The sequence below is a fragment of the Myxine glutinosa genome, chromosome 14 (assembly GCF_964187855.1).
Source record: "Myxine glutinosa chromosome 14, kmMyxGlut1.1, whole genome shotgun sequence".
In the NCBI taxonomy this organism is placed as follows: Eukaryota; Metazoa; Chordata; class Myxini; order Myxiniformes; family Myxinidae; genus Myxine; species Myxine glutinosa.
The window spans coordinates 27,428,005-27,451,122 of record NC_136274.1 but is presented as its reverse complement, the minus strand read 5'-3'; the positions used below and the strand labels follow the sequence as shown (position 1 = coordinate 27,451,122).

The following is a 23,118-nucleotide window of genomic DNA, read 5'->3' as shown; positions in this document are numbered from 1 at the left end:
GAGAGAGAGAGAGAGAGAGAGAGAGAGAGAGAGAGAGAGAAGAGAGAGAGAGATAATTTGGAAATAACAGACGTGACCTTGAGGAAAAGTGTGCTCTGCTGGAGGTCATAACAAGGTCCAAGGTATTTATAGAAACATCTCCCACTCACTTCCCTCCCCACCATCCCATCCCTATAGTGCTCACATTTTACAGTCGGTACGCCTGAGCAGCTCATTGGCTTCTCAAATCTCAATTTTAAAGGCCCGAGAGAGGCTTGCTTCGTTTGATACTCCGGCTTCTGTAAATTAGCAATTGGTGCGATCGACGTTAGCAAAACAGGACATGGGAGAAGGACAAACGGGAGGAGATGCGTGTGGGACGCACAGTGAAAGGAAAGAGCCATATCGGATACCATTGTGAGCAAAAGGCCAATGATTTTGTGTGGCAGGTCCGTGTTGTCGTGCGCGACCTGGCACACCCCAGAACTACCACCGGGACAATAATCCGAGGCCAATTTGCCGTAGGAAGAACGTGGCATCATCAATGCACCTCGTTTGCTCAAGCGTACCTCGAGCTGCCCGCAAGGTATCGGTTCCTCGCAGCTGTAATTCCCTTCCTTTTTATGTGATGTCGCAGACGAGTTTATCATTTACAATCCCTCCGTAAATCGCAATGTCAGAAATACTGTGGTGACATAAACCCAGGAGGTGCAAAGTGTTTTCCGTTGTAGGAAGCCCTGGTGTTTGCTGGAATACTGGTATCGGATACTTCTACGTCCTACTAAATACGACAACAGACTGTCATGTCTGAACGGCCATGGTGAGTCTCTTGTCACAACAACATGTCACCACCGTTTTTATCTGACTACATTTACTCTCCATTCCTGCAAAAAAAGTCAGATTGTAGAATGAAGACAGTGGCGGATTGTTTCGGTCAGGGCAGTATCAGGAGGTATAGTGTAATGGCGGTGTTGAGGACAACAAGAACGAAGGATGTAAAATACATCATGAAAGTACCACAAACTCAAGACACATACATAGAGGGGAAGACACAGAGAGGGGAGAGACAGAGAGAGGGGGGGAGGGGCGAGACAGAGAGAGGGGAAGCGGGAGAGAGAGACACACACATGGGGGAGGAGGGGCGAGACAGAGAGAGAGGGGGGAGAGAGAGAGAGTGGGGGAAGTGAGGGCCACAGAGAGGGAAAGAGAGAGAGAGACACACATAGAGAGGGAGAGACAGAGAGAGAGAGAGAGAGAGACAGAGAGAGAGAGGGGGAGGTGAGGGCCACAGAGAGGGAAAGAGGGAGAGAGAGAGAGAGAGAGAGAGTGGGGGGAAGTGAGGGCCACAGAGAGGGAAAGAGAGAGAGAGAGTGGGGGGAAGTGAGGGCCACTGAGAGGGAAAGAGGGAGAGAGAGACACACACATGGGGGAGGAGGGGCGAGACAGAGAGGGAGGGGGAGAGAGAGAGAGAGAGAGAGAGAGAGAGAGAGAGAGTGGGGGAAGTGAGGGCCACAGAGAGGGAAAGAGAGAGAGAGACACACATAGAGAGGGAGAGACAGAGAGAGAGAGAAAGAGAGAGAGAGAGTGGGGGAAGTGAGGGCCACAGAGAGGGAAAGAAGGAGAGAGAGACACACATAGAGAGAGAGAGAGAGAGAGAGAGAGAGAGAGAGAGAGAGATGGAGAGAGAGAGAGATGGAGAGAGAGAGAGAGAGATGGAGAGAGAGAGAGAGAGCTAGAGACACATACATACAGGGGAAGACAGAGAGAGAGGGGAAGAGAGAGACACAGAGAGGGGAAGAGGGAGAGAGAGACACACGTAGAGAGGATGATAGACAGAGACACACACACACACACACACACACACACACACACACACACACACACACACACACACACACACACACACACACACAGCTTGCGTGTCCTCCTATATGGATGATGTACCCTCCTAGGTATGTTGCTGATTGCCAGCTTATGTGCCCTCCTCAGGCTAATTCATTAATCACCTCCTGAAGGCACCTGGACAGAATCTTGTAGGCTCGGCCCTATCGCATCAGGTAAATCGGAGATAAGCACCACCAACCGAGCCATCCCGCAGCCGAAGCTTGCGCTCGGAAGAAAAGCAATATCACCCGAACGTCACTCGGTCTTCTTAATGTCTCAGCACCAAGTTCATTATGGCAAAAAAGAAGGAAAACCCGGCGTACAAATCTTATCTTTTCCATCGCCTTGAATCCATCATTATTGGACGTCGCGCCAAGAAGGGCATCGAGAAATTGAAGGAGCAAATCTGCACCTGCAGGAGGTTCTTCATCAGAAAGGACGAGATGTTTTCATCTCCCATTTCATCCCTCCGGCTCACTTTGCCTGAAACCCGCTTCGTCTCCCAATGCCATCTTGGAGTGGCCATCAGATTCAGCGGCAGGGCCGTGTCGGGAAAGTGACTTTCAAGTTTTCCGACCGTAATGGCTGATGACACGGAACAAAAAGCGAGCCAGAAGAATAACAAACGCCCGGTTGCGATTCCTTCGCTCACGATTACACGTCCTCGCCCCGTGGTGCAAATTGCAATGAATGGCGGCACACTCGGCACGGCCCGACATTCCCGAAATCAATTTCATCCGGAAAGTTTTTCTTCCGACAGGTGAACGTTGCATTGGAATTCCAAATCAAGTTGCAATTAATAAGTGGCAAAGGAATTAATGGCTTTTGGATAGCCGGTTTAATTCGCTCGAGATGTCTCATCAATCCATGCAGATCCCTTCCGGGGCTGGCTGAAGTAGGCCCAAGCCTGGCCTTGAAATACATGCCTCGTTGGAGAGGCTGCGGCCTTGGGAGTCGAATTGCTGTGCCACAAACCACACTTAGTCAGGTTCACTATGTTAAGAAATATAATTTCGTTGAGAATTTTGGGAGATTATCAAACCTGTACATTTTTGGGATCATCAGAGCATGGAGAATCCGAAAATCAATGTTGGCATTTGCACAGACACCTGCATGGCCGCCATTTTGGATTTACAAAATGGCCGCCATAAAATACATATTTTGCGCGATCTCGGCTTCTAGTCAACCTAGAAAATTAATTAAATATGCTAATCCTATGTTTTCTGGGTCAAGGAATCCAATAAAGGTCTCAAAATAGTGCTCAGGATTATAGAAAAGCAACAAACAAAGGTAATTGAAAACCAGTCTTTATATTTGTGATATAACTGTATTACATAATACATGATATTGCAAGTCCTTTGAAGTTATAGGTATGGGTTTATAAAGCAATAAAGCAGCCTTGTTAGTATCAGATTGAACTATAAGTCCTGTACACAGGATCTACTAGGTCTATACCGTTCAGGACTATGCTTTTACAGATCTTCATCACTGTCCTGAGTGTCATTTTCGCAAAGGTGTCTATGCAAATGCCAACATTAATTTTTGGATTCCTCATGCTCTGAATATTCCAAAAATGTATAGTTTTGCTAATCACCAAAAATTTTGAACGAAAAAACATAGTGAACCTGACTAAGTGTGCATGCAGGTCGACCTCCGCAATGTGTCCGGGTCAGAACCTTGTTCTGATTTCGGGAATGTCGGGCCGTGCTCGAGACACATACACAGAGCGGAAGACACAGAGAGGGGGAGAGCCAGAGAGAGAGAGAGACACACACATGGGGTGGAGGGCAGGTGGAGGGGTAGGAGGGGCGAGACAGAGAGAGAGAGAGAGAGAGAGAGAGACAGAGAGGGTGGGGGAAGTGAGGGCCACAGAGAGGGAAAGAGGGAGAGAGACAGAGATGGAGAGAGAGCTCGAGACAGTTTCAATTTCATGTGTGTGCCACCCTGGAGTTTCAGACTGTTTCAGACTGCCACCCTGGAGTTTCAGACTGCCACCCTGGAGTTTCAGACTGCCACCCTGGAGTTTCAGTCTGTTTCAGAGTGCCACCCTGGTGTTTCAGACTGTTTCAGACTGCCACCCTGGAGTTTCAGACTGTTTCAGACTGCCACCCTGGAGTTTCAGTCTGTTTCAGAGTGCCACCCTGGTGTTTCAGACTGTTTCAGACTGCCATCCTGGAGTTTCAGACTGTTTCAGACTGCCACCCTGGAGTTTCAGACTGTTTCAGACTGCCACCCTGGAGTTTCAGACTGTTTCAGACTGCCACCCTGGAGTTTCAGACTTTCAGACTGCCACCCTGGAGTTTCAGACTGTTTCAGACTGCCACCCTGGAGTTTCAGACTGCCACCCTGGAGTTTCAGACTGCCACCCTGGAGTTTCAGACTGTGCTTCATGTGCAAAGCAACGCAAGAGGAGGGAAGGCCACCATCTTTGTATATTTTGAATGGGCTTGTTGAACCTGCTACCAAATGACACGTGTACAAAGGTATGGCATAAAGCATCAGATAATACGTGAGATTCGATTGTATTTCCGACGTTTGAAATTGGACATTGAAACGTCAGAAATATTATAGCCTTTGCCCTTTAAGCATAGCAACAGAGCCCGTGGATTTGGCGACAGGTACAGGTAATTTGCGTGCGATGGTACAAATCCCAAGTTATCCAACCACCTGTGCGGGTGCCTCATCAAACTCCAAATTCCCCTTGTGGATTTCATCATGGAGTTTTGTACGGTGCCTCATCAGGCCGGCCTGGTTTGTAATCACCGTAAGCTGTCCGTTCGGCAGAACCCACGGGGGCGCAGCAAGCCTCCGATTTGAAACGAATGAAAACCTTGTACACCTGGTGGCCAAAGACACCGTTTCACCTTGACCAGAACGGCGGAACATTTTACTTTTTAGTCGCAATACATCTCGAAGTGTCCATATGTTTGCAATTTACATAAAACTCATTTGGAGAAAAAGTCACAAGACTTGCAGAAAGTGCCACAATATGCACAAATATCTGTTGATTCACAAAACTACAAAGTTCGTTACGGATGGAATTCAAAATAACCCATTCGGGTGAGAAATTATTTTATTTTACGGAGCAACGATGTAATTATCTCCTAAAGAGAGTGCAAGAACCAATTACAAATTCGTTTATTACAACCACCAAGGTTGTTGATTAGTTGTGGATCTGCTGCTCTTCTTCCTATTCATTATATAATTAAATGTCATTTTCCAGGATTGGCACGAGGTATGCACACCACCCTCTGAGCTGCCCCGCCCGAGTTCGAATCCCGAGCCAGCTACAGACTGCCACCCTGGTGTTTCAGACTGCCACCCTGGTGTTTCAGACTGCCACCCTGGTGTTTCAGACTGCCACCCTGGTGTTTCAGACTGCCACCCTGGTGTTTCAGACTGCCACCCTGGTGTTTCAGACTGCCACCCTGGTGTTTCAGACTGCCACCCTGGTGTTTCAGACTGCCACCCTGGTGTTTCAGACTGCCACCCTGGTGTTTCAGACTGCCACCCTGGTGTTTCAGACAGCCACCCTGGTGTTTCAGACAGCCACCCTGGTGTTTCAGACAGCCACCCTGGTGTTTCAGACAGCCACCCTGGTGTTTCAGACAGCCACCCTGGTGTTTCAGACAGCCACCCTGGTGTTTCAGACTGCCACCCTGGTGTTTCAGACTGCCACCCTGGTGTTTCAGACTGCCACCCTGGTGTTTCAGACTGCCACCCTGGTGTTTCAGACTGCCACCCTGGTGTTTCAGACTGCCACCCTGCTGTTTCAGACTGCCACCCTGCTGTTTCAGACTGCCACCCTGGTGTTTCAGACTGCCACCCTGGTGTTTCAGACTGCCACCCTGGTGTTTCAGACTGCCACCCTGGTGTTTCAGACTGCCACCCTGGTGTTTCAGACTGCCACCCTGGTGTTTCAGACTGCCACCCTGGTGTTTCAGACTGCCACCCTGGAGTTTCAGACTGCCACCCTGGAGTTTCAGACTGCCACCCTGGAGTTTCAGACTGCCACCCTGGAGTTTCAGACTGCCACCCTGGTGTTTCAGACTGCCACCCTGGTGTTTCAGACTGCCACCCTGGTGTTTCAGACTGCCACCCTGGTGTTTCAGACTGCCACCCTGGTGTTTCAGACTGCCACCCTGGTGTTTCAGACTGCGACCCTGGTGTTTTAGACTGCGACCCTGGTGTTTTAGACTGCCACCCTGCTGTTTCAGACTGCCACCCTGGTGTTTCAGACTGCCACCCTGGTGTTTCAGACTGCCACCCTGCTGTTTCAGACTGCCACCCTGCTGTTTCAGACTGCCACCCTGATGTTTTGCAGGCCGGGTGAGGTTCTGTAAACTGGATGTTCCGTCTGGCCAGAAATGGTCATCAGTGATCGTTAAATATCCCACTGTGGTCTTTGCGGAGAGTAGGCGAGGTGACTCTGGTAACCTGAACGAATCACTAATTCCTGCCCAAGTTACCTTCATGAAAGACTTGGGCCACAAACGTTATCTGGCCAACCATGCAAGGTAGTCACATTTTTAGCGGTTTAGGGTCCCACGAGTAAAGGCCCGAGTTACGCCGACTCCGAAAGGCATCTTGTCCCGTTCCTGCACCACCTGCCTCAAACACCATCATTTTCCCCTCCTGATTGAACCCAATTTCAGCAAGTTCTGTTTTCCATCGACATGATCCGACAGCAAACGGGTGAATATTCGGGAATCCGAGCCGATTAAAAATAACGTGTTCTGCAAAGTTTTCCTTTTTCATCGATTTTGGTTAGGTTATGGTTAGGGTCTTCTCTACGTCCACTTCACATCCTGAAAATGGACGTGCAGGTGTTACAAACAGAGATTCCGTACAGGCTCTTCACATGGGAAGAGAACGCACTCCATGATGCTTCAGTGCGTCTCTGTGCACTCTTCGCTCCCTTCCAATCACCTGACAAGACCGTAATTAGTAATTTCACTGCCAACAACTCTTAATGGACATCAGAGGTGAAATTATCCGGCATTTGAATATATATATATATATATATATATATATATATATATATATATATATATATATATATATATATATATATATATATATATATATATATATATATATATATATATACTGTATATATATATATCTCGGGCAACCTGACCTCATCGCTCAAAGCCTCTTCCACTGCTCATTCTTTCTCATAGGATGTGGTGGTGGCAGCGGGTGGAAAGTTGAAGTCTTCTCTGTATGGAACCCCAGCCACGACAGTGTGCCACCCATCGCCCAGCGGAATGGGCGCGCATGGTCATATGGTGAGATATCATCTGATTGAGCGACGCTCGGCGGAAGAGTGCAATCTTCAACAAAAGAAGAAACTGTTTCACTCTCCAAAGAAACTCATGTTAATCATCATTCCCAATCTGTGATTCCATCTCTTTGCATTAATTTAATTGCACGATTCATCCTTTGGCTCAATAAAAGGCCATTCGATTCCCATAATTCCTGAGCATTTCTGATTAACAGGCCCAAACTGGAGCTTTTCACAAAATTAAAACCAAAAACAATAGTTTGCTTTCCATCCGAAAATCCACATTTGTTCCTTTGACCCACCGGACAAACCCTGATGATAGGCCTTAACGCTGTGTGTACCTGAGAGAGCAGTTAGTCCAATAGGGAACACACACACACACACACAGCGATTACCGGCACCATTGACATTTCCCGATTTTCATCCCATAATGAATCACAGCGAGGAATGAACACAGTTAGTGAATCGGTGCCATTGGTTTCATCACACGGTGATGAGTTTGTAAATTCATCTTGGCACCATTTCCACCTCACCGCCTATAGATGAGACCACAGGTGTGTATAATTGCACAAAATGGACGAGTTCGAAACAGTAAATCAATTACTCCACCAAGAGCACTTGGAAATAAGAGGGAAAAAATGTAATCAAGTGTAGAGGTCCTACTCACATTAATACATTACACAGTCCAAACAAAGCTTTCTCAATGCTGATTGGACGTGAATCGAAGAAGAAGAAGAAGAACAACAACAACAACACAACAACAAGAGTCGTGCGCCATTTCTCAGCTGTCCCAATCAGTGTTTGTTCCATCTGATCCTATGGATTTGACCCTGTTGTTGTGCAAGTTCAGGTGTCAGGTGCGTTGTAAGTCCAGCATCTGTCAATGTCTATCTGTATGTCTGCCTGTGAGCAGGTTATCTCAAAAAGTTATGGATGGATTCGAATGAAACCTGGTGGACAGGTTGGCTATGTGGCAAGGACGAATTGATTTGATTTTGGTGAAGATTTGGCTACGGATCCGGATATGAGAATTTTTTTCTTTTAAGTGATTCTTCACCATTGGGAGATAGAGACAAAATGATATATAGCAAGATATTTCAAAATGTTGTGGACGGATTCAGACAAAACTTGGTGGACATGTTAGGTGTGTGTGTGTGTGTGTGTGTGTGTGTGTGTGTGTGTGTGTGTGTGTGTGTGTGTGTGTGTGTGTGTGTGTGTGTGTGACAAGGCCAAATTGATTCGATTTTAGTTAAGATCCGGATTGGGATCCAGCTTATCAGTGGGATACAAAACGTAAACTGTTCAGCCTGTCGGACTGTGTTCAAAAAGTATCCGATCTTTATTTTTTGTGCGTAAAAAAAAAAGAAGCTAGGGAGGCGTTGATTGGTGCACGTATGTAGGCGATCCTAATGCGCACGCGTGAATTTTTTCCCACCTGCAGAAGCTGTCATTCGACGGCAGACCGCCGATGAGTGAGGACATGTAAGTGAGCACCGTCGGATTTTCGTTTTTGACGAAATGACGGAAAAACTTGAACAACGCTACTGCATCAAATTTTGTGTAAAGCTTGGCGATTCCCAAGTGGAAACGATCCGCAAGATTCAACACCGTTCATTCCATTATGAAGGAGGATTTGGGCTTCAGGAGAATCTCAGCGAAGTTCGTACCAAAGCTGCTAACGATTGAGCAGAAGCAACTCCGTTTGGAGATCGCACAGGACATGCTGGAGACTGTGAACAGCGATCACAGCTTCCTCAACACAGTGATCACTGGCGATGAGTCCTGGGTTTATGGGTACGACCCAGAAACCAAGTTGCAGTTTTGATGCAAGTTTGATGAAACACAAAATTTGATGCAGTAGCGTTGTTCAAGTTTTTCCGTCATTTTGTCAAAAACGAAAATCCGACGGCGCTCACTTACATTTCCTCACTCATCGGCGGTCTGCCGTCGAATGACAGCTTCTGCAGGTGGGAAAAAATTCACGCGTGCGCATTAGGATCGCCTACATACGTGCACCAATCAACGCCTCCCTAGCTTCTTTTTTTTTTTTACACACGAAAAATAAAGGTCGGATACTTTTTGAACACACTACTATATGTCGGTGTCAGCGGACAATTCGAACGAGAGGTTTCCTCAACCAAAGGTTCACAAAGATGTCCTCACCACCATGGAAAACAAATCAAAGCTAAGGTTTTGGGCCTTCATTACATTTTTTTAGCCTGTCTGGAATTGGAATTCCAGATAAGGTATTGTCATTGTGCATCATCCGCCCGTTTGTCCGTCGCCTATTTCGACCTTTCTGGCCAAAACTCTTGGCCGATGAGGTTCCGCTGCTGACTGGTAACAAGGATTGCAAAGCTCGTTCCGGTCACGTGACCGGAAGTTGGTCAAAATGGCGGACTTAGTAAATTCCTTCCAAAATCTTCTCCAGAACCACCAGTCAGAATGCTACAAAATTTGGGTTACAACATTAGGCCAGGGCCCAGATAAGCTACAGGTCCAGTGGTCCTACTTTTCTAATCGGCTTGGTTAATGTCTTTGTAATCTTACTGCAACTAAAAGGATACAAGGAGTTGGCAAAAGCAGAAGGACCATCTGGTCGCAGCCATGCTCTCGTGCATAAAGAGACGATGAAGACAGCTTCGATTCTGTTCAACAGGTAATTATATGCACAGCGACAATTAAAATGCTGACTTTACATACCTCATCTATTCGCCATCTTCCCATTAAGTCCCTCAGGTCTCTCCAGAACAACACAACTCTCCAGCACTGTGCGATAAACACCATCTGTGTATTACTTATGCATGGTGGGGAATGGCGACGATAGCGAGATCTAAACTGAGAAAAGAAAGATCAGGAAGGATGTCAGGAGAGAGGGAGAGACAGAGAGAGAGAGATGAGGGTAGTGTAAGGAAATGGCGGGCGAGGAAGGGTAGGCTTGGGAGGTGGGAGTAAGGTAGGGGAGAAGGTAAAATTCCTCCACATTTGCATACATAACTAGAACGGCACTCAGTAGAGAGCATACCTCCACCTGGTTGGCCATATCACTCAATGGTGAAGAATCACTTAAAAATCAAATAATTCTCATATCCGAATCCATATTCAGATCGTCACCAAAATCGAATCGATTCTTCCTTGTCACAGACCCAACCTGTCCACCAAGTTTCGTCCAAATCCATCAATAACTTTTTGGGATATCCTGCTATGTATCGTTTTTGGCCCTTTCTCCCAATAGTGAAGAATCACTTGAAAAATTAAATAATTCTCATATCCGAATCCATATTCAGATCGTCACCAAAATCGAATAGATTCTTCCTTGTCACAGACCCAACCTGTCCACAAAGTTTCGTCCAAATCCATCAATAACGTTTTGGGATATCCTGCTTTGTATCGTTTTTGGCCCTTTCTCCCAATAGTGAAGAATCACTTGAAAAATTAAATAATTATCATATCCGAATCCATATTCAGATCTTCACCAAAATCGAATCTATTTGTCCTTGTCAGACACCCAACCGGCCCACCATGTTTCGTCCAAATCCGTTCACTACTTCTTGAGATATCCTGCTATGTATCGTTTTTGGCCCTATCTCCCAATGGTGAAGAACCACTTAAAAAATTCTAGTAGCCGGATCCGAATCCGGATCTTCACCAAAATCTAATCATTTCGTCCTTGTGACATACGCTACATATCTGCCAAATTTAGTCCGAATCTGTACACAACTTTTTGAGATATTTTGTTCACAAACAAACGGACAAACAGACAGGAGTGAAAACAAAACCTTCATCCACCTTTGGTGGCGGAGGTAATAAATAGATTAAAAACAAATGGTGCAAAAACTAGCTAAAAAAGAGGTTGGTCCTGACCCAGACTCCTCCCACTTCCCTCCCCCACTGCCCCCCACCTCAGCCTTCTATACACGTTTTCAACATTATCAACACTGATGCATGACGTCTTCCATCGAAAACAAAATGGACAAGAGAATGGATGCAATGCCTTTAATCGCGAGCGATTGTGTAATGATTATTGAACTCAACGTGTGTGGCAGGTAGCCAATCGTACAAACGGAATGCCTTTGTCTCTGCCTTTTTCATCTCGTTTTCCTTGGCTCTCCTTCTTGTCTGCCGCCATATACTGTCTCTCTCTGTAATGCTATAAACTGACAATTGTATGAGTAGATGTAGTCAAACACCCACCTCAAAATTCCATCACCTCCCCTCTCCTTATTCTCTCAAGGTGACTCCCTTGTGTGATCCGCTACTCATGTGCTCGGCTCTATAACAGTGATAAACACCCATTGGCACAATGTATGATACAAATTGTTCCCTTTTAAGTTCATTGATGGGTTGGTTTCAATAAAGTTCAGCAAAAACTAGAACGCCACTGGCACTCAGTAGAGCGCATACTCCCGCCGTGGGTCAAGGTGGAATAGTACGATTTCACAAAAGTTTGAGGGAGTAGTTCAGTGACAACACAAGACAAGACAAGACAACACAAGACAGACACTGCACAGATATATATTTAGAATATATAGAAGATAATGTTAAAAAAAAAACAAGGCAATTTCACTTACATTTTCGGATTCAGCGTTCAATTCCATATAGGTGAGTGTATTGTGAGGCATGTGTGACTTCAAATAAAATTGTAAGCCAGAAAAACGTTCGTTTCATTCCTTAGGGATACAACATGTAAAACTGGGCCAAACGTCAAAACAAAACTCGCTCATTTCAAGTCGTACAAGCGAATGCGACCACTCATTCTTCTGGGAAGAATCCCGTGCACATGCTGGTCACACTTATAACTCAGCTAAGTCTTTATAAGTTCATCAAATACTGACACCGCGATTGACATTCGCTGAGGTAAATGTTGATATCTCTTCTGAGGTATAAAAAAAAACCAGTTTTAAAACATTATACGTATCAAACGATACATTTTATGAAACGGGGAAACCGAATACACACTTTGGTGGTTTTAAAATGGCAGAATATGTCTTTATTAGAAAAAAAAAGAAGAACCTTGAAGACGACGCTGCAAAAAAATACACCGCTCTAATGCATAACCACGAGTTTAAACTACTTTTACAACAAATATGAAAACTATTTTCATATCACAATGTTAAATATAGAATATATAGAAGATAATGTTAAAAAAAAAAATGAGCCCTATCTTCCAATGGTACACAATCCTTCAAAAAATTCCTGGATCCAGAACAATATCCTGAGCTTCACCAAAAACTAATCAATTCTTCCTTATCACAAGGGCAATTATCCCACCAACTTTCATTCAAATCCGTTCAGAACTTTTCCAAATATCTTGTTCACAAACACACGGTGCACGCACACACACACACACACACACACACACACACACACACACACACACACACACACACACACACACACACACGATCGAATGCATTACTCCCTGGCGGGAGTAACTAGAACGCCACTCAGTAGAGCGCATACTCCCGCCGTGGGTCAAGTTGGAATAATAGGTTTTGTTTAACATCCCCTCTCCCCAAAACAATAAAAGAAAAAGAAAGTAGCCCCTAACTATCAAATAATTTATTTTGATATAGCTCGGAATTAGAGGAGAAAAACATCATTTAATTTAAGAATAAGAATAAAAGCTTTAATGCAGTAAAACAGAAAAAATCTTTCCCAAAAACATTCCCCCCAAAAAATTCCTGGATCCAGAACAATATCCTAAGCTTCACCAAAAACTAATCAATTCTTCCTTATCACAAGGGCAATCATCCCACCAACTTTCATCCAAATCCGTTCAGAACTTTTCCAGATATCTTGTTCACAAACACGCACGCACACACACACACACACACACACACACACACACACACACACACACACACACACACACACACACACACACACACACACACACACACACACACACACACACACACACACACACACACACACACACACACGATCGAATGTGTTACTCCCTGGAGGTAGTAATTATGGATTTTATCGGCACAGGTTGGTGTTTATACATCCTGGGTTCAGTCGCAACATCTACTGGTACTTGCACTACAAGCCACCACGTACCATGACAGTCACGTGACCCATACCGAAGCCCTCTGTTTGGGGGAAAATGAGAGGTTCATGTGACCACATCAAATGCCAACAGTTCCACCCCTGGGGTGAACTGGTAGTAATTTTGTAGTCTCTCTTTTGGCTCATTTTGCTGAACTAATTTCAACTATCCTGTCTTGCCAATGATCCCAGTAAGAGAAAAACTATCATCCATGACAGGCCGTTATTAAGCTTTGATTCTCCCACGAGACTCGTAAAATCGCCCTCTGGGGGTGGTTCTTGTCGTTTTATTTATTTATTTTCTTCTGGAATCCGCTTTGTTTGACCTTTTTTTTTAAGGACAATGTCACAGCAACAGATTTAAGAGTCAAAAACAGCCAGCGACAGGGTCATCCATAGCCAGGTAGCCAAGAGCAAGCAAGAGATCGTGAGTTGCAGAGTCAGCCAGAGCTAGGTATACATGGAATCAGCCAGATGCAGTTATAAGCAGTGCGAGAGAGCCTTGTAAACAGAGTCAGTTATCCAAGGAGCCAGCCAGGAATTCAAGGAGCCAGCTCGGCACAAAACCAGCAAGAAACAATGAGCCAAGGGACCAGCCCGAGCCAGTTATCAACAAAGTCAGCCACAGTAAGCCAATAGAGTCTGGCGGATATCCACAGCATGAGCGAACAGCAGAACCAGCTATCCACATAACCAGACCGAACCAGCTATCCACATAACCAGACAGAACCAGCTATCCACATAACCAGACAGAACCAGCTATCCACATAACCAGGTAGAACCAGCTATCCACATAACCAGACAGAACCAGCTATCCACATAACCAGGTAGAACCAGCTATCCACATAACCAGGTAGAACCAGCTATCCACATAACCAGATAGAACCAGCTATCCACATAACCAGATAGAACCAGCTATCCACATAACCAGACAGAACCAGCTATCCACATAACCAGACAGAACCAGCTATCCACATAACCAGGTAGAACCAGCTATCCACATAACCAGATAGAACCAGCTATCCACATAACCAGATAGAACCAGCTATCCACATAACCAGACAGAACCAGCTATCCACATAACCAGGTAGAACCAGCTATCCACATAACCAGATAGAACCAGCTATCCACATAACCAGACAGAACCAGCTATCCACATAACCAGACAGAACCAGCTATCCACATAACCAGATAGAACCAGCTATCCACATAACCAGATAGAACCAGCTATCCACATAACCAGACAGAACCAGCTATCCACATAACCAGGTAGAACCAGCTATCCACATAACCAGGTAGAACCAGCTATCCACATAACCAGATAGAACCAGCTATCCACATAACCAGACAGAACCAGCTATCCACATAACCAGACAGAACCAGCTATCCACATAACCAGGTAGAACCAGCTATCCACATAACCAGACAGAACTAGCTATCCACATAACCAGGTAGAACCAGCTATCCACATAACCAGGTAGAACCAGCTATCCACATAACCAGACAGAACCAGCTATCCACATAACCAGACAGAACCAGCTATCCACATAACCAGACAGAACCAACTATCCACATAACCAGACAGAACCAGCTATCCACATAACCAGGTAGAACCAGCTATCCACATAACCAGACAGAACCAGCTATCCACATAACCAGACAGAACCAGCTATCCACATAACCAGGTAGAACCAGCTATCCACATAACCAGGTAGAACCAGCTATCCACATAACCAAACAGAACCAGCTATCCACATAACCAGGTAGAAACAGCTATCCACATAACCAGACAGAACCAGCTATCCACATAACCAGACAGAACCAGCTATCCACATAACCAGACAGAACCAGCTATCCACATAACCAGACAGAACCAGCTATCCACATAACCAGGTAGAACCAGCTATCCACATAACCAGACAGAACCAGCTATCCACATAACCAAACAGAACCAGCTATCCACATAACCAGACAGAACCAGCTATCCACATAACCAAACAGAACCAGCTATCCACATAACCAGGTAGAACCAGCTATCCACATAACCAGGTAGAACCAGCTATCCACATAACCAGACAGAACCAGCTATCCACATAACCAGACAGAACCAGCTATCCACATAACCAGACAGAACCAGCTATCCACATAACCAGACAGAACCAGCTATCCACATAACCAGACAGAACCAGCTATCCACATACCCAGACAGAACCAGCTATCCACATAACCAGACAGAACCAGCTATCCACATAACCAGACAGAACCAGCTATCCACATAGCCAGACAGAACCAGCTACCCACATAACCAGACAGAACCAGCTATACAAACAGAAGCAGCTCAACACAGAACCAGCCAAAGCCAGTGAGACAGAGAAGCATGCAGAGACGATTCATAAATCAGCCGAAGCCTTTGATAAACCGAACCAGAAAAAGAGTGTCTCAGGACATCTGTCACAAAACCAGTGAGAGCCAGTGAGTCATGGAACCTGTTATGCAAGGAGTCTGGTATCCAAGGAGTTTAGTATCCAAGGAGCCTGGTATCCAAGGAGTTTGGTATCCAAGGAGCCTGGTACCAAGGAGTTTAGTATCCAAGGAGCCTGGTATCCAAGGAGTTTGGTTTCCAAGGAGCCTGGTACCAAGGAGTTTAGTATCCAAGGAGCCTGGTATCTAAGGAGTTTAGTATCCAAGGAGCCTGGTACCAAGGAGTTTAGTATCCAAGGAGCCTGGTATCCAAGGAGTTTGGTATCCAAGGAGCCTGGTACCAAGGAGTTTAGTATCCAAGGAGCCTGGTACCAAGGAGTTTAGTATCCAAGGAGCCTGGTACCAAGGAGTTTAGTATCCAAGGAGCCTGGTATCCAAGGAGTTTAGTATCCAAGGAGCCTGGTACCAAGGAGTTTAGTATCCAAGGAGCCTGGTATCCAAGGAGTTTGGTATCCAAGGAGTTTAGTATCCAAGGAGTTTAGTATCCAAGGAGCCAAGTACCAAGGAGTTTAGTATCCAAAAAGACCCTGGTACCAAGGGGTTTAGTATCCAAGGAGCCAAGTACCAAGGAGTTTAGTATCCAAGGAGCCTGGTACCAAGGAGTTTAGTATCCAAGGAGCCTGGCACCAAGGAGTTTGGTATCCAAGGAGTTTGGTATCCAAGGGGTTTAGTATCCAAGGAGCCAAGTACCAAGGAGTTTAGTATCCAAAAAGACCCTGGTACCAAGGGGTTTAGTATCCAAGGAGCCAAGTACCAAGGAGTTTAGTATCCAAGGAGCCTGGTACCAAGGAGTTTAGTATCCAAGGAGCCTGGCACCAAGGAGTTTAGTATCCAAGGAGCCTGGTACCAAGGATTTTAGTATCCAAGGAGCCAAGTACCAAGGAGTTTAGTATCTAAGGAGCTTGGTATCCAAGGAGTTTAGTATCCAAGGAGCCTGGTATCCAAGGTGTTTAGTATCCAAGGAGCCTGGTATCCAAGGAGTTTAGTATCCAAGGAGCCTGGTATCCAAGGAGTTTAGTATCCAAGGAGTTAAGTATCCAAGGAGCCTGGTATCCAAGGGGCTTGGTATCCAAGGAGTTTAGTATCCAAGGAGCCTGGTATCGAAGGTGTTTAGTATCCAAGGAGCCTGGTATCCAAGGAGTTTAGTATCCAAGGAGCCTGGTACCAAGGAGTTTAGTATCCAAGGAGTTTAGTATCCAAGGAGCCTGGTATCCAAGGAGTTTACCGGTAGTATCCAAGGAGCCTGGTATCCAAGGAGTTTAGTATCCAAGGAGTTTAGTATCCAAGGAGTTTAGTATCGAAGGAGCCTGGTATCCAAGGAGCCAGGTATCCAAGGAGCCAGGTCTCCAAGGAGCCTGGTATCCAAGAAGTTTAGTATCCAAGGAGCCTGGTATCCAAGGAGCCTGGTATCCAAGGAGTTTAGTATCCAAGGAGCCTGGTATCCAAGGAGCCTGGTATCCAAGGAGACTGTGATCCAAGGAGCCTGGTATCCAAGGAGCCAGGTATCCAAGGAGCCAGGTATCCAAGGAGCCAGGTATCCAAGGAGCCTGGTATCCAAGGAGCCTGGTATCCAACGAGCCTGGTATCCAAGGATCCCAGTATTCAATGAGCTTGGTATCCAAGGAGTTTAGTATACAAGGAGCCTGGTATCCAAGGAGCCAGGTATCCAAGGAGCCAGGTATCCAAGGAGCCAGGTATCCAAGGAGCCTGGTATCGAAGGTGTTTAGTATCCAAGGAGCCTGGTATCCAAGGAGTTTAGTATCCAAGGAGTTTAGTATCCAAGGAGTTTAGTATCCAAGGAGCCTGGTACCAAGGAGTTTAGTATCCAAGGAGTTTAATATCCAAGGAGCCTGGTATCCAAGGAGTTTACCGGTAGTATCCAAGGAGCCTGGTATCCAAGGAGTTTAGTATCCAAGGAGTTTAGTATCCAAGGAGTTTAGTATCGAAGGAGCCTGGTATCCAAGGAGCCAGGTATCCAAGGAGCCAGGTATCCAAGGAGCCTGGTATCCAAGGAGCCTGGTATCCAAGAAGTTTAGTATCCAAGGAGCCTGGTATCCAAGGAGCCTGGTATCCAAGGAGTTTAGTATCCAAGGAGCCTGGTATCCAAGGAGCCTGGTATCCAAGGAGACTGTGATCCAAGGAGCCTGGTATCCAAGGAGCCAGGTATCCAAGGAGCCAGGTATCCAAGGAGCCAGGTATCCAAGGAGCCTGGTATCCAAGGAGCCTGGTATCCAACGAGCCTGGTATCCAAGGATCCCAGTATTCAATGAGCTTGGTATCCAAGGAGTTTAGTATACAAGGAGCCTGGTATCCAAGGAGCCTGGTATCCAAGGAGCCTGGTATCGAAGGATCCCAGTATTCAATGAGCTAGGTAGTGAAGCAGCCGGGCAGCCAAGGAGCCAAAGAGTCAACTATTCACATCGCCAGATATCCACTAAGGCAGCTATACAATGAACCAACAATCCAATGAGCCAGTTTCACACCAGTTTGATTCACCCAGAGACAATAAACAACAGAACCAGCCACAGAGATAGTTATCCAAGGAGCCAGCCAGGAAGTCAAGGATATAGCTAAAGAACCAGCCTGAGCCAATGACCCAAAGAACCAGCCAGGGGCTGGTACCATTTGGTGAAGTTTAGTCGGACAGCCACAGAAAGATCAGTTGAAAATAGTGACCTGGAGGCGACTGACAGACAGACAGACAAACAGACAGACAACCAGACAGACAGACAAACCGACAAACAGATGAAAAATCGGTCAGAGACCGAGGACTTGCCGGAATGTCTTTTTTATTGGCTATTTTGGACAAATATGGCGGCCGAACCACGTGACCGATGACGTCATCATTATTTGTTTTCTAAACGAATTTATTCCTTGATGATGCTCAAGAAATTTCATCTTGATCAGATGAAGTTTTGTACTTGTCGAATTATGACGTCATAATGGAGGCACCTATGACATAATCATTAACATATTTTATTCCCCATGGAGAGTTCTTTACAATGAGCCATGTCTCAATTTTGTCTATTCAGCACTTTCGGAGACATAGAGGTGCAAAGTTTTTCGGTTTTTCCAAGATGGCGGCCGAACCACGTGACCGATGACGTCATCATTACTTTTTTTTTCTCCACCAGTTTATGCCGACATGGCGCTCAAGAAATTGCATCTTGATCGGATGAAGTTTTGTACTTGTCGAATTATCAAATTATGACGTCATAACGGAGGCCTTGGGCTGACAGAGTTAAAAATTGGGCACAGTCCATTCCAGGGCAAGACCAATATGTGTGTAAAGTTTGGCGATTCTACGTGCAACGGTGTAGACGTAGTGCTGCGCACAGACAGACAGACAGACAAACAGACAAACCAACCGATCAACATACTTGCCGAAATATTTTCCGGCAAGTAACAAACAGACAGACAGCATAACGCACAAGACCAACCAATATACTTGAAAAACCTTCGCTTTTCGCAAGTAACACACAGACGTCCACCTTTGGCCAGCCAGAGACAGTCAGACATGGGTGAAAACATAACCTCCATCCACCTTTGGTGGCAAGGTAAATAGTCAGCCACAGACACAACCAGTCAATATAATCTGGCAGGTATCCATTCTAATGATACCATTTGGCATTAGCTGTGCTAATGAACCAATTAGAGTCAGCTATCCATACACAGCCAGAGCCAGCCATCCATGTAACCAGACAGAGTCATCTACCGACAGAAGCAACTCAACACAGAACCAGCAATCCAGCAAGACAAAGAGGCATTCAGAACTAGAATCCACAGAGTCAGCCAGAGCTGATGTCAAACAGAATCAAGCTAAGGCAGCTTCTGAGAGAAACCCTTGCAAAACACCGAGTCACACAGCCAGCTATCCAACGAGTCAGGTGTACACAGAGTCTGCCAGCCAAGGACCAGCTTTCCAATGAGCTAAATACAGTGTTTACATCGTCAGATGAATAATCAGGACAGCGAGGCACTGAGCCAGAAATCCAATGATCCAGTTTGCCACAATTTTCAACCTGGCAGAGACAAATAGCCAGACAGCCACACAAATACTTATCCAGCGAAAAAAACCAGAGGCCAGCCAGAAAGACTTAGATATTGAGACAGGCAGGGACTCACAGCCACAGAACCAGCAAGGGACAGATAGCCACAGAACCAGCAAGGGGCAGATAGCCACAGAACCAGCAAGGGACAGATAGCCACAGAACCAGCAAGGGGCAGATAGCCACAGAACCAGCAAGGGGCAGATAGCCACAGAACCAGCAAGGGGCAGATAGCCACAGGACCAGCAAGGGGCAGATAGCCACAGAACCAGCAAGGGGCAGATAGCCACAGAACCAGCAAGGGGCAGATAGCCACAGAACCAGCAAGGGGGCAGATAGCCACAGAACCAGCAAGGGGCAGATAGACACAGAACCAGCAAGGGGCAGATAGCCACAGAACCAGCAAGGGGCAGATAGCCACAGAACCAGCAAGGGGCAAATAGCCACAGAACCAGCAAGGGGCAGATAGCCACAGAACCAGCAAGGGGCAGATAGCCACAGAACCAGCAAGGGGCAGATAGCCACAGAACCAGCAAGGACAGATGGCCACAGAACCAGCCAGGACAGATAGCCACAGGACCAGCAAGGGACAGATAGCCACAGAACCAGCAAGGGGCAGATAGCCACAGAACCAGCAAGGGACAGATAGCCACAGAACCAGCAAGGGACAGATAGCCACAGAACCAGCAAGGGGCAGATAGCCACAGAACCAGCAAGGGGCAGATAGCCACAGAACCAGCAAGGGGCAGATAGCCACAGAACCAGCAAGGACAGATGGCCACAGAACCAGCCAGGACAGATAGCCACAGGACCAGCAAGGGACAGATAGCCACAGAACCAGCAAGGGGCAGATAGCCACAGAACCAGCAAGGGACAGATAGCCACAGAACCAGCAAGGGACAGATAGCCACAGAACCAGCAAGGGACAGATAGCCACAGAACCAGCAAGGGGCAGATAGCCACAGAACCAGCAAGGGGCAGATAGCCACAGAACCAGCAAGGGACAGATAGCCACAGGACCAGCAAGGGACAGATAGCCACAGAACCAGCAAGGGGCAGATAGCCACAGAACCAGCAAGGGACAGATAGCCACAGAACCAGCAAGGGACAGATAGCCACAGAACCAGCAAGGACAGATGGCCACAGAACCAGCAAGGGGCAGATAGCCACAGAACCAGCCGTGACAGATAGACGCAGGACCAGCCAGGACAGATAGCCACAGAACCAGCCAGAGACAGATGGCCACAGAACCAGCTAGGGGCAGATAGACACAGAACCAGCCAGTGGCAGATAGCCGCAGGACCAGCCAGGGGCAGATAGCCGCAGGACCAGCCAGGACAGATAGACACAGAACCAGCCAGGACAGATAGACACAGAACCAGCCAGGACAGATAGCCACAGAACCAGCCAGTGGCAGATAGACGCAGGACCAGCCAGGGGCAGATAGCCGCAGGACCAGCCAGGACAGATAGCCACAGAACCAGCTAGGGGCAGATAGCCGCAGGACCAGCCAGGACAGATAGCCACAGAACCAGCCAGAGACAGATAGCCACAGAACCTGCCAGCGGCAGATAGCCACAGAACCAGCAGGCGGCAGATAGCCGCAGGACCAGCCAGGACAGATAGCAACAGAACCTGCCAGGGACAGATAGCCATAGAACCTGAAAGAGACAGATAGAAACAGAACCTGCCAGAGACAGATAGCAACAGAACCTGAAAGAGACAGATAGCAACAGAACCTGCCAGGGACAGATAGCAACAGAACCTGCCAGAGACAGATAGCCATAGAACCTGCCAGAGACAGATAGCCATAGAACCTGCCAGAGAAAGATAGACACAGAACCTGCCAGGGACAGATAGCCATAGAACCTGCCAGAGACAGATAGCCAAAGAACCTGCCAGGGGCAGATAGACACAGAACCTGCCAGGGGCAGATAGACACAGAACCTGCCAGAGACAGATAGCCACAGAACCTGCCAGGGACAGATAGCCATGGAACCTGCCAGAGACAGATAGCCACGGAACCTGCCAGGGACAGATAGCCATAGAACCTGCCAGAGACAGATAGCCACAGAACCTGCCAGGGACAGATAGCCATGGAACCTGCCAGAGACAGATAGCCACAGAACCTGCCAGGGACAGATAGCCACAGAACCTGCCAGAGACAGATAGCCATAGAACCTGCCAGAAACAGATAGCCACAGAACCTGCCAGAGACAGATAGACACAGAACCTGCCAGGGACAGATAGCCACAGAACCTGCCAGAGACAGATAGCCACAGAACCTGCCAGAGACAGATAGACACAGAACCTGCCAGAGACAGATAGACACAGAACATGCCATAGACAGATAGCCATAGAACCTACCAGAGACAGATAGCCATAGAACCTGCCAGAGACAGATAGCCATAGAACCTGCCAGGGACAGATAGACACAGAACATGCCATAGACAGATAGCCATAGAACCTGCCAGAGACAGATAGCCATAGAACCTGCCAGAGACAGATAGCCATAGAACCTGCCAGAGACAGATAGCCATAGAACCTGCCAGGGACAGATAGACACAGAACATGCCATAGACAGATAGCCATAGAACCTGCCAGGGACAGATAGCCACAGAACCTGCCAGAGACAGATAGCCACAGAACCTGCCAGAGACAAATAGACACAGAACATGCCATAGACAGATAGACACAGAACATGCCATAGACAGATAGACACAGAACATGCCATAGACAGATAGCCATAGAACCTGCCAGAGACAGATAGACACAGAACCTGCCAGAGAAAGATAGGCACAGAACATGCCATAGACAGATAGCCATAGAACCTGCCAGGGACAGATAGCCACAGAACCAGCGAGTCACACGTAGACACATTCCCACATGCTGACAGACGCGCAGACAGGCTCCACACAGCCCACACACACTTCGCCATGAGACCAATGAGCAGGTTTAACAGGCGGTGAAGCGGTGACACACAATGCGAATGTCGTGTTCGCACAATGCATCGCACAGGCATCATTGCCCAGGCAGGTGGTAATGCGAGTGCGATGCGATGCGGACAGAGTGCGCAATTGAAACACACAATCGACATCGCCACATGTGTGAGAAATGTCAGGTTCGAAGACGGTACAAAGTCGCCAACAGCAAGTGTATACCGTGTCCTGTACAAAAACAACAACCGTGTCATCATACATATACCTATATATATATATAGACATGTCCATAGACCAAGAAACTACGTAGTGAAATTGATGCACATTGACCGATAAATATCTGTACATCGGCACGTTCAGACACACGCACAGTCGTACAGGCAGCGCACACAGATGCACGTACAGACCCAAACAGGCTGCACTAACGGAGGACAGTACGTACACA

The 23,118-nt window shown here is 46.9% G+C and overlaps 1 protein-coding gene across 2 annotated transcripts in view; it reads right to left on the bottom strand.

The window, feature by feature from the left end:
* The window catches only part of LOC137439526 (cell adhesion molecule 2-like), a 132,557-nt gene that overhangs the window by 108,926 nt on the left and 513 nt on the right, over positions 1 to 23,118 (bottom strand). The window lies entirely within an intron of this gene.